At 44.4% G+C, this 17669-nt stretch overlaps 1 pseudogene; it reads right to left on the bottom strand.

The window, feature by feature from the left end:
• Positions 1-11894: 11894 nt before the first annotated feature.
• On the bottom strand, positions 11895-14058 carry LOC138847318 (vinculin pseudogene; annotated as a pseudogene).
• Between the last annotated feature and the right edge of the window lie 3611 nt (positions 14059-17669).

Raw genomic sequence — 17669 nt, forward strand, 5'->3', positions numbered from 1 at the left:
CATGTGTGACTGGGGGAAAGTGCTGTCAGAAACAAACTGCCAACACAGGGCTGACAGCACGTACAGGAAATGATGGATAAAAATATACTCCACTACCTCATGCCATTTGTGAAAATCAGTGGTACATTGTACATTGAGAACAAAAGTGCAGAAAATGCAGAAAACGTCACTGTGGTGTAGCAGGTGAATCCTCAACCTGTGTTGCCTGCATCCCATAGTGCTGTGTGTTCGTCTTCCAATCTGTCTCTTGCTGATGCACCTGGGAAAGCAGAAAAGCATGGTCGTAGTGCTTGGGCCTCTGTGTCCAAGTGGGAGTCCCTGAAGAAACTCCTGGCTCCTGGTGTCACTGTCGTCTGGGGAGTGAACCAGCAGGTGGAAGAACTCTTTCTCTGGGTCTCTTCTCTCTCTCTGTAACTCTGACTTTCAATAAATAAAAGAATCTTTTTGAAAAAATTACATTTGTAGCATCGAAAACACTTCAAAAACCTTGCAGGCAGTTTAGGATTCGAGTGAATGATGTTCACATAACAATATTATTGTTTTTTAATTTTTAATATTTGAAAAATTTTTAAGGAATACAAATTTCATAAGTACAACTTTTGGAATACATTTTCTCCCACCATACCCACCCTCCCACCTACATTCCCACCCCTCTTCCTCTTCCCTCTCCCCTTGCCAGTCCCATTCTCCATTAAGATTCATTTTCAATTAGTTTTTTTTTTTCTTGAGTTTTTTGCTATCCTAACTAGAATTACCAGTTCATTTCATAATATGTTCCTTAGATACTGTTAAGGAGGTAGGAGATAGGATAACTGAAGGCAAATTTTCTAGGAATACTAAATAGTTTTGAGAGAGGGGCCAGTGCTATGGCATAATAGATTTAAACTTTGCCTGTGGCGCTGGCATCCCAAAGGGCACTGGTTTGTTTCCCAGCCACTCCTCTACTAATCCAGCTCTCTGGATGGCCTAGGAAGGCAGTGGAAGATGGCCCAACTGCCTGGGTCACTGTACCCATGTGGGAGACCTAGAGGAAGCTCCCAGCTTCGGATTGGCCCAGCTCAAGCTGTTGAGGCCATTTAAGGAGTGAACCAGCAAGTGGAAGACCTTTCTCTCTGTCTCTCCCTTTCTCTTTGTATCTCTGCCTCTCAAATATTTTTTTTATTTTTTCAAAATTATTTATTTATTTATTTTTTATCTTTTATTTAATGAATATAAATTTCCAAAGTACGACTCGTGGGTTACAATGGCTTCCCCCCCCCATACCGTCCCTCCCACCCACAACCCTCCCCTTTCCCACTCCCTCTCCCCTTCCATTCACATCAAGATTCATTTTCGATTATCTTAATATACAGAAGATCAGCTTAGTATACCTTAAGTAAGGATTTCAACAGTTTGCTCCCACACAGAAACATAAAGTGAAAAATAATAGATGATTTTTTTTAAATGATGATGAAATCAGATCAGACCTATTGTCATGTTTAATCCCAGTGAGAGTCAGGTTGGGAATTGATAATTTCTTTTTTTTTTTTTTTTACAGAAGATCAGTTTAGTGTACATTAAATAAAGATTTCAATCGTTTGCACCCCCATAGAAACACAAAGTGAAATATACTGTTTGAGTACTCGTTATAGCATTAAGCCTCAGTGTACAGCACATTAAGGACAGAGATCCTACATGAGGAGTAAGTGCACAGTGACTCCTGTTGTTGACTTTACAAATTGACACTCCTGTTTATGGCCTCAGTAATCTCCCTATGCACCAGTCATGAGTTTCCAAGGCTATGGAAGCCCCTTGAGTTCTCCGACTCTTATCTTGTTTAGACACGGTCATAGTCAAAGTGGAGGTTCTCTCCTCCCTTCAGAGAAAGGCACCTCCCTCTTTGAAGACCTGTTCTTTCCACTGGGATCTCACTCACAGAGATCTTTTTGCCAGAGTGTCTTGGCTTTCCATGCCTGAAATACTCTCATGGGCTTTTCAGCCAGATCCGAATGCCTTTAGGGCTGATTCTGAGGCCAGAGTGCTATTTAGGACATCCGCCATTCTATGAGTCTGCTGAGTATCTCACTTCCCATGTTGGATCACTCTCCCCTTTATTTATTCTATCGGTTAGTGTTAGCAGATACTAGACTTGTTTATGTGCTCCATTTGACTCTCAGTCCTTTCATTATGATTGATTGTGAACTGAAATTGATCACTTGGAATAGTGAGATGGCATTGGCACATGCCACCTTGATGGGATTGAATTGGAATCCCCTGGTATGTTTCCAACTCTACCAATTGGGGCAAGTCAGCCCGAGCATGCCCCAAATTATACATCTCTTCCCTCTCTTATTCCCACTCTTATGTTTAACAGGGATCACATTTCAGTTAATTTTCAACACTTAAGAATAACTGTGTGATAATTACAGAATTAAACCAGTCATATTAAGTAGAACAGACAAAAAAAAATACTAAGAGGGATAATGTATTAAGTTGTCCATTAGCAGTCAGGGCTATGCTAATCAAGTCACCATTTCTCATAGTGTCCATTTCACTTCAGGAGGTTTCCTTTTTGGTGTTCAGTCAGTTGTCACCGATCAGGGAGAACATATGGTATTTGTCCCTTTGGGACTGGCTTACTTCACTCAGCATGATGTGTTCCAGTTTCCTCCATTTTGTTGCAAATGACTGGATTTCTTTGTTTCTTACTACGGTATAGTATTCTAAAGAATACATATCCCATAACTTCTTTATCCAGTCTACCGTTGATGGGCATTTAGGTTGGTTCCAGGTCTTGGCTATTGTGAATTGTGCTGCAATAAACATTAGGGTGCAGACCGCATTTTGTTTATCAATTTAAACTCCTTTGGGTAAATTCCAAGGAGTGGGATGGGTGGGTCGAATGGTAGGGTTATATTCAGGTTTCTGAGGAATCTCCAGACTGATTTCCATAGTGGCTTGACCAGTTTGCATTACCACCAACAGTGGGTTAGTGTCCCTTTTTCCCCACATCCTTGCCAGCATCTGTTGTTGGTAGATTTCTGTATGTGAGCCATTATAAGCGGGGTGAGGTGAAACCTCATTGTGCTTTTGATTTGCATTTCCCTGATTGCTAGTGACCTTGAACATTTTTTCATGTGCCTGTTGGCCATTTGGATTTCCTCTTTTGAAAAATGTCTATTGAAGTCCTTGGCCCATCTCTTAAGTAGGTTGTTGGTTTTGTTTTTATGGAGTTTCTTGATCTCTTTGTAGATTCTGGTTATTAACCCTTTATCTGTTGCACAGTTTGCAAATATTTTTTCCCATTCTGTCGGTTGTCTCTTCACTCTCCTGACTGTTTCTTTTGCAGTACAGAAACTTCTCAATTTGATGCAATCCCAATAGTTGATTTTGGCTTTGACTGTCTGTGCCTCCTGGGTCTTTTCCAGAAATTCTTTGCTTGTGCCAATATCTTGAAGGGTTTCTCCAATGTTCTCTAATAACTTGATGGTGTCAGGATGTAGATTTAGGTCTTTAATCCACGTTGAGTGGATTTTTGTGTAAGGTGTAAGGTAGGGGTCTTGCTTCATGCTTCTGCACGAGGAAATCCAGTTTTCCCAGCACCATTTATTGAATAGGCTGTCCTTGCACCAGGAATTGGTTTTAGATCCTTGATCAAATATAAGTTGGCTGTAGATGTTTGGATTGATTTCTGGTGTTTCAATTCTGTTACCTTGGTCTATCCATTAAGATTCATTTTCAATTAGTTTGTAAACAGAAGCCAACTCTATACTAAGTGAAGATTTCAACAATACATACACACACACACACACACACTGAGAACTGGTTTTACAGTTAACTCTCATAATACAACTCATTGAGGACAGAGGTCGTGCATGGGGAGTTAGTGCACAGTGCCCCTGTTGTTAATTTAACAATTAACACTCTTACGTATGACATCAGTGACCACCCGAGGCTCTTGACATGAGCTGCTTAGGCTATGAAAGCCTTTTGAATCTACAATCTCTTTCAGTATTTAGACAAGGCCATAAGCAAAGTGGAAGATCTCTCCTCCCTTGAGAGAAAAGTACTTCCTTCTTTGATGGCCACTTCTTTCCCCACGGGTCTCACTCACAGAGAACCTTCATGTAGAATATTTTTGCCACAGTGTCTTGGCTGAAATGTTCTCATGGGCTTTTCAGTCAGACCAGGAAGACTTAGGTGCTGCATCAGAGGTCAGAGTGTTACTTAAAGCGATTGTCATTCTTTGAGTCTGCTGTGTGGACTGCTTCCCATGTTGGAACATTCTCTCCTTTTTAATTCTATCTCTTATTATTACCAGGCACTTGACCCTATTTCTATGATCACTTTAAAACTTAATCCTACCTATATATTCACCTTAACACTCAATATGATCACTTTAACAATTACAATGGCATTTTTACCACTAAGCTTAATGGGACTTGGAGCCCCGTGACAAGTGTTAAAACTGTACCCTCAGAAGTATGTCTGTAGCAAAGTATGCAGAACTATACAGCTTTACAGTTACAAACTTCCTTCCTCCCTCTCTTATTCCTATTCTTATTTTTTTACTGAGATCTCTTTTCAATTGACTTTATATACATATGATTAACTCTATGTTAAGTAGAGTTCAACAAATAGTAAGAAGGAAAATAAACAAAAAACCAAATAAACAAAAACCTGTTCCTCGACAGTCAAGACAAGGGCAGCTCAAGCCATCACTTCCCTAGATTTCCTTTTGGGTGCTCTATTAGGTCTCATCTATCAGGAAGAACCTGTGGTATTTGTCCCTTAGGGACTGGCTTATTTCACTAACTATGATCTTTTCTAGAATCATCTATTCTGTTGCAAATGACTGGATTTCATTTTTTTTTACCACTGTGTAGTATTCGATAGCATACATATCCCACAATTTCTATAATGTGGAGGTACAGGTATCTATTGTGTGTAGTGAATTCATTTCCCTTGGGTAAGTTCCCAGGAGTGGGATTCCTGGGTCATAAAAGGTAGGACTATATTCAGATTCTTGAGGTATCTCCATAACGTCTTCCATAGTGGCTTTACCAGTTTGCATTCCCACCAACAGTGGATTAGGGTACTTTTTCCCCCACATCCTCGCCAGCATTTGATGTTTGTTGATTTCTGTATGAAGCCATTCTAGCTGGGGTGAAGTGAAACCTCCTTGTGGTTTTGATTTGCATTTCCCTGACTGCTAGTGACCCTGAACATTTTTTCTATGTCTGTTGGTAATTTGGACTTCCTCTTTTGAAAAATGTCTGAGTCTTGGCCCATCTCTTAACTGGGTTGTTTGTTTTGTTTTTGGAATTTCTTCATCTCTTTGTAAATTCTGGTTATTAATCCATATCCGTTGCATAGCTTGCAAATAATTTCGCACATGCTGTCAGATGCCTCTTCACTTACCTGAGTGTTTTTTGCCACACAGAGACTTCTCAACTTGATATAATCCCATTTATTAATTTTGGCTTTGACTGCCTATGTCTCAGGTCTTTTCCAAGAACTCTTTACCTGTGCCAGTGTCTTGCAGGGTTTCACAAATGTTCTCTAATAACTGGATGGTGTAGGGTCATGGATTTAGATCTTTAATCCATGTTGAGTGGAGTTTTGTGTAAGGTGTAAGATAGGGGATTTCACTCATACTTCTGCAATACATAATAATTTAAAAAGTGAAAAGGAATTTGATGATTCCCTGTAAATTGGAATGATGTAGTCATGGATTTGAGGGAATGACCTTGTTAAAATAGCCAAGCTACAATGTGATTCACAGATTCAATGCATTTCCTGTGAAATAGTCTGACATTTTTTCCAGGAAAAGGAAGAAAATTCTAGAATTCACATGAAGAAAATCAAGGTTTGTGATGGCAAAGCAGGAGGCTTCATCACATCTGAGCTGAAATCAAGCCTGGTGCTGGGATAAAATAGACACCCAGAGCCCTGGGACAGAACAGAACCTAGAAATTTAGGAACATGTTCTGAGAATGTGAGTTCTGAGAATGCACTGTGACAAAAGCCCAGGATGGGGATGGGTTTCCTGTCATTACCTGGGTTGGGGACACTTGAATGCACCTGAAAATAATTCAGTTATGTGGTCATCTCACACCAGATGCAGAAACAGAGTGAACTTGAGGAATGCCTTAAAAGCAAGAGCCGAGACAGTACAGTTCTAGAAGAAAACACTGGACAAAAGAAACTGAAATTGGTTTGGGCAATGATATTTTGAAAATCTCCAGTGTACAGGCAACCAAGCAAAAATAGGCAAAAGAATATGGATCCAACCACAGAGCTTCTGCAGAATAAAGAGAGTGATTGAAGAACCAGGAATCGCCCACAGATGGGGATAAAGTATTTTCAGATCACACCCGTGGGGGCCAATGTTGTGTCCCCGCAGGTTAAGCTGCCATCCCTGTGCAGCATCACTCAACAGCATGGGTTCAGACCCTGCTTGCTGCACTTCAAATCCAGCTCCCTGCTAATGGACCAGGGAACTCTGTCAACGATGACTCAAGTGTGTGTCCCCTTCAAGCCTCGTGGGAAACTGGAGGAAGTTCAGGCTACTGGCTACAGTCTTGCCCTTGCCCAGCCTTTGCAGCCATTCAGGAAGGAAGCCAGTAGATGGAAGCTTCTCTCTCCCTCTGTTGGTCTCTTCCTCTCTTGCCATAACACTGCCTTTCAAATAAAATAAATAGATATTTAAAAGAAATGAAAGATAACTGTACATATGAATAGGAGCCTATTTCCTAATGTTGAATGAACTCAAGCAACTGAATCCCAAGGGAAGAAATCAATTATTCAAATGCAGTGACTGACAAGGTGGTGACAGGAGTGGCCTTGAAGGTATCACAATGGGATTCCTGCTCCTGTATGGATGCTTAGGATTGGGTCCTAGTTTGGGTCCAGTTTCAGATTCCTGCCAATGAGCACTCTGAGGGGCAGTGCGAGAATCTGATTAATCCCATGTGTGAGACTTGGACTGAATTCCATGCACCTGGCTATGATCTGACCCAACTCCTCTTTTATGGCATCTGGGAAGTTACCCAGGATTCAGTAGACCACTGTCTGTCAGTCTCTGTTGCTTTTTCTTTTTGGACAAATACACAAATACAAGTTTTAAAGAGGTAAAAGTATATCTGTAATTTTTAAAATAAAATATGTAAAGGCAAACGTATAAAAATGCTTTATATGGGATCATCATGCATGTGCATGTTGGAGAAACAATGAGATATCCCATCCCTTTGTTAGACTGAGTATCACCAGACATACCAGAGCTGACACATGTTGTGCAGGAAGAGAGAGAAGATAACCTGGTAAAGGCTGGAGTCAGGTAAATTAGGAAAGCTTTCATGGAAAACATCAGAAGCTGAGAAATAGAATTATCACAGGATCCTCCAACACCATTCCTGGGTAGAAGGAATATGAAATCCCAGGGAGGAGACCACAGGATCCAGAGTCACTATGGCAAACAGCTCTGCAGTCCCATGTTCAATTAAAGCAGCCTCATTCTCAAGAGGTCACACATATAATCCAGTGAAATTAGCCTTGAGGAAGGATGGATAATGGACAGATGGACAGAGTTATATTTTAACATGAAGTTTATAAGGCAGTAAAGAGGAAGAAATTCTGATGTCTTGGATAACTTGGATAATGCTGAGAATAATGCCTAAGGATAATGTGTCAGTAAATGTACAGTATACCATCTAGTCCAAGAAGACAGATAATATGTGATGCTAGTTACATGGGATAAAAGGATGAACTCACAGAGACATAATACAATTGTGAAGACCAAAGTCTGAGTGTGGGGGTAACAGAGGAGATGATGGTGCAAGGTCAGAGTTTCAGTCCCACAGGATCCACACACTGAGGGATCTACTGTACAGCATGGTGACAGAGGTTAAGAGAATATTGTGTCTACAGAATTCCAACACAGGAAACTGACATTCGACCATGGGAACATGTGGATTTTGTGATGAGCATGTCAATAAGAATGACTTCATAATTCCATCAATTTGATACAGTCATTTTTGAACACATATCATTTATCACATGTCTATGTTCAGTTATTATTTATCAAACATTTATGAAAAGGAAATGACAAAATGGCCAACTGCAGATTAAGTTCTCTGAATACTGGTGTTGTGTTTGCCAATGTTTTATGCAGGTGATAAATAAATGCCAGTTCATTCAAGGACTGGCAGGTGGAACCCAGGAGCAGGGAACTGCAATAGCGTTCGCACGTTTTTCATGGGGACTCCTAACTGATCCATCATCTACTGCCTTCAGAATGCATTTTCACTTCCAAGTATAGAAATAGTGTAAATGTGCTCTGTCCAGAACTCTGATATGCAGCCTGGATGTATCCCTCTCTAAATAGATGAAAGATAACAAATGGATTGATGACCCCAGTCAGCATAGACAGGGAGTGAAGAGCAGGGACTCTGGACACATGGTCGCTGGGACTGGCTCATCCTGCAGCTGTGATTCAGCCTCAGGACACTGGGCATCATGCTGGAGCCACAAACACAGCTCAACGCGATGTGGACTCCAGCCCCAGAGTGCACAGCCACTGTGTGTCCCACTTTCTGCTCTCCCTCAACCACAGCAGATGCAGAGGGTCCCAAGACACTGGAGCAGAACCAGATCAGCTGGAAGTGCACACCCAATACTTTCAATTCTGTTATGACCTTGACTGCTGATGTCCAGGGCATTTCCCCTCGGAGTTCTGGCAGGAAGCCCCCCAGGAGGGTCCCAGGACCTAGAGGATGAGGAAGTCCCTGTAGGTTTCCCAGGTGCCTGCAGATGCCCAGCCTGAGACACAGCTGAGCTGCAGTACATTCCTGAGTGCTGTGATGTTTACACAGGGACCACAGACTGTTTCAGGATTAAAGGGGAAATGCAGGTCGGGTTAAAGTCTGCAGAAAGTGAGTGTGGATCACCCACATGTAGAGTCAAAGGTTGGTTCAGTGCACACTTGCTGGTTGTGGCAGGAGAGGGATGAGTGAAATAGTTGCTGTTTAACAGATCAACGGCCCTGTCTCAGCTGTCCCTGGTTATACAGGGAAAACTGAAACTGTCCAAAGCTTTCAGTGCCCTGAGGGTGCTGTCCTGAGTCAGGTTGGAAGAGACTCAATAGTGCCCTCAATATTCCCACATCTCTGACCCTGGTGAGCACAGTCGCTGTCCATGAACCAAATTGTTCATTTAGGACTTCTTCCTTTTACATCAAACTTTCTCCCCGTCATTGAAGTTGGGAGGGACAGAATCAAAAAGTAGAATTCTTCCCTCAAAACTGTTACAGGAGAGGAAACCCCAGTTCCCTGACAGGAAACCAGGGCTTCATCTCCCTCTGCGCCTGCGCATGACCAGAATCTGGGCTAGTGTGTTTTGTGCGCCCCCTGGTGGGGTCGCGCGCCCCTGCAGGGAGTTTTGTGTGGGCTCAGTGTGAGGGCCCCTCACTGAGTCTCTGGCACAGAAATAGGTGGCCGTGTCCGCGGCTGTCAGACTGGTCATTTTCAGAGTCACCGTGGTCGAGGTTTTGGAGATGGTGAATCGGCCTTTTGCCCAGCTCCCGTAGTATGTGCTACCACCAGTACTAATCCATCCGATGTATTCCAGCCCCTCCCCTGGAGCCTGGCGGACCCAGCTCATTGCATTGCTACTTAGGGAGAATCCAGAGACTGTGCAGGTGAGTGTCAGGGATCCTCCAGGCGTGACCAGGCGACCCCCGGACTCCTCCACCGACAGACAAGGACACCTGTAAACACAGATGGCATGGTCAGGACACTGTCACTCACACTCTCTGTGTCTCTCACTCACATCCTCTCCCACACTCAGTGCCCCACATTCTCCATCATTACCTTTGAGCACAGCGACCAGGAGAAGCCAACTCAGCCCAGTCTCCATGGTGAGCGTCTGTGTTGAGTGCGATCACTGAGTGGACACCTGGGAGTCCTGGGGCTGGAGCTCCTGTGCCAGAGCTGCAGGGTGAGGGCTGGGCTGGTTTTCATGGGCAGAGGGAGGCCCTATTTGCATGTGCTGCCCCTATATAGCAGGCATGGGGTCAGACGCCTCAGAGAGTACAGTGCCCAGGGCAGATGTGGGATTCTGGGTATGTAGGGTGATGGCTATGTTTGGATTAAGATCATGCAAAATTTATGTTATCATAATTTTAAAAAGTTGAAGGCAAATACATTGTTTCATCTTAATTCAGTGTTTACCCTTAATATCCAGTGTTAGCAATATCATGTCCCTCATTTATCTAAATAACCATTAGTTCCTTTTCATCTATATGAAAGTCCTTGGTACAGTGATAGAGAGAGAAGGGGTGAGAGATACAGAAATGTAGAGATGGACAGAAAAGGTGACAATGGGAGATTTCTGCCTTTGGGTTGACAGCCCCAGACATCCCAAATGCCTATGACCCCTAGGAGTTAGTCTTTCTGAACCCTGGAGCAATAAACTGTGTCTGTAATTCCAATGTCAGTGGTAGGGGTTCATTTGCTTGTAGCATCATCTACAGTTTCCCATGATACATTATGAGGAAAAGTGTGGGAAGCCGTGAGGCTGGACTCAGTCAGTTCTCTGATGGGAACACGGGTGTGCCTAGTGGGGACTTAGCTAATTTTCTCCTAATTCCTGCTGCCCACTTTTAAACAGATGAAGGACTGCAAGAGGATTTTTTAAGTTTAACTATGTTTTGTTTCCTTATTCACCCATTGCCTTAAAGTTTAAAAATTGTTTAAGCTATTTAAAACTGTTCCTGAACACAGAACACTGTACATGGTAGTGTAGTTTGTGTGCTATTGGAATGTGCATGGTAGAAATTGGCACAGATGAACTCACTATAATTCACATTTCCACCTCCTTTTCCATCACTCTGTTGGGAGGCCTGGAGAACTCAGTTCTAGTTATTGGTGGAATATGCTGTGTGTTGTGGTGAACTGAGTCAGCCCACTGTGGCGTGGGCAGAATCATTCCTGCCTTTGGTGGTGCTTTCTGCCCTGGTATCAGCTGCCCTGTGTTCCCGCCCCCTTCCCTGTGTCTAGTAATCATGACTCTGAGTTGAGGTCAAGAACTGGGTAGAAGTCCCTGTGTCACAATTCACCCCCAGTCCTGTGTTCAGGTTGCAGCTTTGTTCCCAATAGTTCAGTCTACAAAGAACAAGTGTGCATAAAACAGTGAATGGATTCTTTCACATTTGGACATAGAATATTATTCAGTGTTAAGAAGGAGATTGTTCTATCATTAGGAAATGTGGGTCAGCCTGGAGCATACATAAAAAAGAAATGATCCAGATACATGTGGACATATAGTATGTGACATTAGTTATATATGCAGCCCACAAGCTTGAACTCACAGAGGTAGGCAGTGCAATGGTGATCACTGTCTACCATGACCCAAGTGTTTGTCCCCTTCCAACGCTGTGGGAAACTGAGGGAAGTTCCAGGCTCCTGACTTTAGGCTGAGCCCTCCCAGCCTTTGCAGCTATTCACGAAGTGAACCAGTGGAAGGAATTCTCCCTCCATCTGTTGGTCTCTTCCTCTCTTGCTATAACACTGTCATTCACATTTTTTGTAGGGTCAGCAGCAACACAGAAAGCCCAAAACCATTTTTGGAGGCACAGTGATTTCCTTCTTAACTGAATTGCCTGGGCTCTGGGTCTTGGGAGCCTGATGGGAGGATGAGGACCAGTAAAATGGAAACAGAAAGGGAAATGTCCCCTAAAGAATAAGGGCAGAAGAGGTGTCTGGCTAGTGTTCACTTGGATTCTGAGCTTAGGTGAAGTCCATGGGCCAGAAACCCATGCCTACTGGGATAGAGTGTGCATGAATATAACTGTGTTTTGAGAATACATGCTTTATATGGAGACACATCCAAAGCATCCATGACAAAAGAGTATAAATGGTTTCTAATATGAAGAGGCCTCCATTCCTTTCTGATGTCAGGCCAGGTTGTGGCATTCAAGCCCCAGCACCTATGGGTGTCTCCTGGGCCTTGATCATTTTCCTTCTATTTAGTAGGGGTTTCTGTGCCAACCATGTCCAGTTAGGTGCCTACTGGTACCAGGGAGTCTTTCTAACCCAGCGCAGTGTAAATCCAGCATCTGTTCGAATTTTGACTGAAGCAGCTTCTGCTTCACACAGTCTCCTTCACAGACTGCATGAGGCTCTGAGCATTGTGAACCAGCATGTCTGTGGCCTGCTCAGACTCCTTGTCGCTGATGGGAGTCCGGCCCAGCATGGTAGCCTTCACTGTGGACAGGATTTTGAGCTGGGTGCTTATAGTTGGGATTCATTCACACACCTGTAAGAGGTTGGTTCTAATCCGCTTATCTGTGCACTGCTTGGCAACCTCCTTGGCCAACCGAGTCACCTCATCCGAGGCCTTGGTGATGTCCTTGGCACACTGAATGAGTGCCCGCTTGGTACCACTGCCTCCTCTCACAAGCGGAGACATCTCAGCCATCAGCAGAGCCATGCGTTTGGCTGCTGCAATGATGTCATTGTCCTTGTTGGACCATTTGCGAGCTTCATCATGGAGCTGCCTGGCAGCCATCATCATTGGCTGGTTAATCACCTCCCCGGCTTTCTGCGGCAGCTAAAAAAAAATACTTAAAATAACATGAAGATTAATTATACATATGATTAGGAGCCTATTTCCTAATGTTGAAAGATCTCAAGCAACTGAATCCCAAGGGAAGCAATCAATTCCTTAAATGCAGTGATGATAAGGTGGAGACAGGAGCAGCACTGGAGTGAGCCTGAGGGATTCCTGCCTCCCGTGTCAGGATGCTGAGTGCTGTGTCCTAGTTTGGTTCCAGTGTCAGATTCCTGCCTAAGCCCCTCTGGGAGGCCATTGTGTAGTTCCAGTACTCCCACGTGGATACCTGGACAGAATTCCAAGCACCTGGATGTCACCTGACCTAACTGAAGCTTTTGTAGCCATCTGGGAAGTGACCCAGGATTTAGATCACTGTCAGTCTTAGTCTCTCTGTGGTTTTGGACAAATACTTACAGACAAGGTATTAATAAAATGATAAAGTTTAAAATTTATATCATATCTATAAATTTAAAAAGAAATATAAAGGCAAACATATGAAATGCACAGGTGCCTGGGGGACATTGAATGGCATCGTCTCTGGGGAGTACATCCAGTGATGACTCCATGCCATGAGTGGATTCAATGTCAGGGCCTCATGGAGGAAGCTGAGGTCTCCAGTGTCCTGAACAGGACCACACGGAATGCTGGGAGCAGCCTGCTGGGGGTGGATGTGGTTTGTCTTCACAGCATCAGTGCTTAGCATGGCCCCACCGTAACAGCACTGACAAGGGGTACATGGTCTGGATGTTTACGTGAAAAGTATGGAATAACCAGACTCTGATGTCAGATGCAAAGTCCTTGTAAAACTACTGAAGGAAACATAGGGCAAAATCTCCCTGATGTTGGTCTGGCCATGATTTCCCTTTCAGATCTTCAAAATTCAAGAGACCTAAGAAAATATTTTCAGATGATGCTGCATAACTACAAAGCTTCTGCATTACAGACTGACTGAGAAGTGAGCAGCCTACACACAGATTGGAAGTGACTATTCTCATATCAAATGTATGATCAATAGCCTGTATCCCAAAGGAATAAGAAGGAACTATCTGTATGAGCTGTATTTAGAACTGGTTCTGAGTCTTCTGCAGTCTCAAAATAACTGTGATGCACAATTGGCTTCTTCATCCTGATCGACAGGTTCTGTGTCTTCAGGCCTACAATGGGTATAGAAGCAAACCTCTCTGATTGTGTGTGGCTCAGTGTTGCTATGGATTCATTCTGGTGCGGGCAAGAGGCACGGAGTCACCACACAGACCCCGGGAGTTGGGTGAAAGCAGGCCAGAGGCGAGCAGCCCGCAGACTCATTTGTTTCAGTAGGTACAGCAGCTTATATAGCTGAGGCAGCCAATCTGGTCAAGGAGCATTTTATGCCTAACCAATCACAGCCTGTTGCCAGGCAGTATCTGAAGCCATCCAATCACACCCTGTTACCAGGCAGGCTCCATTTCCAGGTGGCATTGACGCCATCCCTGAGTAACTGATGCTTGCTTCCCAGCAGCCATCTAGGCATGGCCTTCTCATTCCACCACAGCTCAGTGTGTCCCAAAGGCGTTGTGTTTTAGGTGTGCTCCCAGGGAGACCATGGGAGAAAAGATAGGAGCTCTGGGAGTGAGGCCTAGTGGGATTTGTTCATTCCTGGGGAATCTGCTATGGAGGAGATCACAGTAGATCTCCTGGGTCCCCAGCTTCAGCACAGAGCACAGTGCTACTAGAGTCAGCCCTGGTCTCGTCTGACGTTCTGTGTGGGGATGGGGTCCCTCCCATCCCTGTTCACAATATTAGGATGCCTGATGACTGCCATGATGTTCACAATGTTATGATGCCTGATGGCACAACATTCTGCAGTCACTATGGCAAACACCTCTGCAGTCCCATGTTCAATTAAAGCAGCATCATTCTCAAGAGTTCACACATATAATCCAGGAAAATTTGCATTTAAGAAGGAATGGATAATGGGACAAATGGACAGAGTTATATTTTAACAGGAAGTTTATATGGTTATAATATAGAGGAAGAAATTCTGGTATCTTGGATAACATGGATGATCCTGGAATAATATCCAAGGATAATATGTCAGGATAAGTACACTCTGCTAAACTATCCAGGCCCAGAAGGCAAATAATATGTGATGCTACGTACATGGGATAAAAAGGATGAACTCACAGAGGTAGAAATTCAATGGTGAAGACCAACGTCTGTGCTTGGGAGGAACAGAGGAGACGATGGAGCAAGGTCAGAGTTTCAGTCCCACAGGATCCACGTGTTGAGGGGTCTACTGTGCAGCATGGTAACAGCAGTAAAGAGAATATAGTGTCTGCAGAATTCCAAGGCATTAGACAAACGACATTCTACCACGAAAAACATGGGTTTAGTGATAAACATGTCAGTAAGTCTGACTCCATTATTCCACCCAGTATACACTCATTTATTCAACACATATCATTATACCTCATAAGCCTATATTAAATATTATTTATCAAACATTTATGATAATGAAATGGCCAAAATGGGAAATCATGAAGATTCAGATCTCTGAATACTGGTGTTGTGTTTTGCAATGTTTTATGGAGATGATAAATAAAGGCAGTGCACTCAGCCTTGGCAGCTGGAACCCAGGAGCATGGAACTGCATCAGTGTTCCCACCTTGGTGATGGGGCCTCCTAACACATCCATCATCTACTCTCTTCCAGGGTGCATTGTCAGTACAAGTATGGGAAAGTGTGTAAATGGGCTCCATCCAGCACTGTGATATGCAGCATGGATGTCTCCCTCTCTAAAAAGATGAAAGACTAAAGTGGAGTGATAACTCCAGTCAGCATGACATGGAGTGAAGAGCAGGGACTCTGGACACATGGTGTCTGGAACTGACTCTTCCTGCAGCTGTGATTCAGCCTCAGGACACTGGGCATCATGCTGGAGCCACAGACACAGCTCCCCGTGATGTGGACTCCAGCCCCAGAGTGCACAGCCACTGTGTGTCCCACTTTCTGCTCTCCCTCAACCACAGCAGTTGAAGGGGGTCCCACGACACTGGAGAAGAACCAGATCAGCTGGAAGTGCACACCCAACATTTTCCATTCAGTTATGACCTTGATTGCTAATGTCCAGGGCATTTCCCTCCTGAGTTCAGGCAGGGAGCACACAGGAGGGTACCAGGACCTAGAGGATGAGGAAGTCCCTGTAGGCTTCCCAGGTGCCTGCAGAAGCTCAGCCTGAGACACAGCTGAGCTGCAAGTACATTACTGAGTGCTGTGATGTTCACACAGGGACCACAGACTGTTTCAGGATTAGAGGGGAAATGCAGGTCGGGTTAAAGTCTGCAGAAAGTGAGTGTGGATCACCCACATGTAGAGTCAAAGGTTGGTTCAGTGCACACTTGCTGGTTGTGGCAGGAGAGGGATGAGTGAAATAGTTGCTGTTTAACAGATCAACCGCCCTGTCTCAGTTGTCCCTGGTTATACAGGGAAAACTGAAACTGTCCAAAGCTTTCAGTGCCCTGAGGGTGCTGTCCTGAGTCAGGTTGGAAGAGACTCAATAGTGCCCTCAATATTCCCACATCTCTGACCCTGGTGAGCACAGTCGCTGTCCATGAACCAAATTGTTCAATTAGGACTTCTTCCTTTTACATCAAACTTTCTCTCCGTCATTGAAGTTGGGAGGGACATAATCAAAAAGTAGAATTCTTCCCTCAAAACTGTTACAGGAGAGGAAACCCCAGTTCCCTGACAGGAAACCAGGGCTTCATCTCCCTCTGCGCCTGTGCAGGACCAGAATCCGGGCTCAGTGGATCTTATGCGCCCCCTGGTGGACCCACGGGCGCCTGCAGGAGTTTTGTGTCTAGGCTCAGTGTGAGGGCCCCTCACTGTGTCTCTGGCACAGAAATAGGTGGCCGTGTCCGCCGCTGTCAGACTGGTCATTTTCAGATCCACCCTGGTCTAGGTTTTGGAGATGGTGAATTGACCAATCACCCAGCTCGCGTAGTATGTGCTACCACCACTACTAATGTATCCGATGTATTCCAGCCCCTTCCCTGGAGCCTGGTGGAACCAGCCCATGCTGTAACTACTGATGTCGAATGCAGAGGCTGTGCAGGTGAGTGTCAGGGATCCTCCAGGCGTGACCAGGCCTCCCCCGGACTCCTTCAGCTGCTCCTGACACTGGACACCTGCAAACACAGACGTCCTGGTCAGGACACTGTAAGTCATACTCTCTGTGTCTCTCACTCACGTCCTCTCCCAGACTCAGTGCCCCACGTTCTCCATCATTACCTTTGAGCACAGCGACCAGGAGAAGCCAGCTCAGCCCAGTCTCTATAGTGAGCGTCTGTGTTGAGTGTGATCACTGAGTGGACACCTGGGAGTCCTGGGGCTGGAGCTCCTGTGCCAGAGCTGCAGGGTGAGGGCTGGGCTGGTTTTCATGGGCAGAGGGAGGCCCTATTTGCACGTGCTGCTGCTGTATAGGCAGCCCTGGGGTCAGACGCCTCAGACAGGACAGTGCCCAGGGAAGTTATGAGTGTTCTTGGTGTGTAGGGTGATGGCTATGATAGAATTCAGATCATGTGAATATTTTCTCATTGTTGTTTTAACAGTAGAAGGCAATGACTTCATTTCCTTTTAATATGTGTGTACCCATAATATCCAGTGTTAGCAATATCATGTTATTCATTTCAAGTAACCATTGGTTCATTATTAACTATGCTAATGACATTGGAACAGTGACAGAGAGAGAATTGGTGAGGGAAACAGAAATGTAGAGATGGACAGTGAATTGACAATGGGATATTTTTGTCTTTGGATTGACAGCTCCACAATACCAAATGCCTACAACTTCTAGGAGTTAGTCTTCCTAAATCCTAGAGCAAAAGACTGGGTCTGTGTTTCCTATGTCAGTGGTAGGAGCTCATTCGCTTGTAGCATCAGGTACAGTTTCCCATGATGCTTTATCTTCAAAGTGTGGGAAGCCATGTGGATGAACTGAAGCAGCAGTCATATGGGAACAGGGGTGTCTGTAGTGGGGACTTAGCTAATTGTGTCCTAATTCCTGCTGTCCACTTTTAAACTGATGAAAGAGTACAAGT

Source organism: Oryctolagus cuniculus, chromosome 20, assembly GCF_051225735.1.
Source record: "Oryctolagus cuniculus isolate XC-2025 breed Fujian yellow rabbit chromosome 20, ASM5122573v1, whole genome shotgun sequence".
Lineage (NCBI taxonomy): Eukaryota > Metazoa > Chordata > Mammalia > Lagomorpha > Leporidae > Oryctolagus > Oryctolagus cuniculus.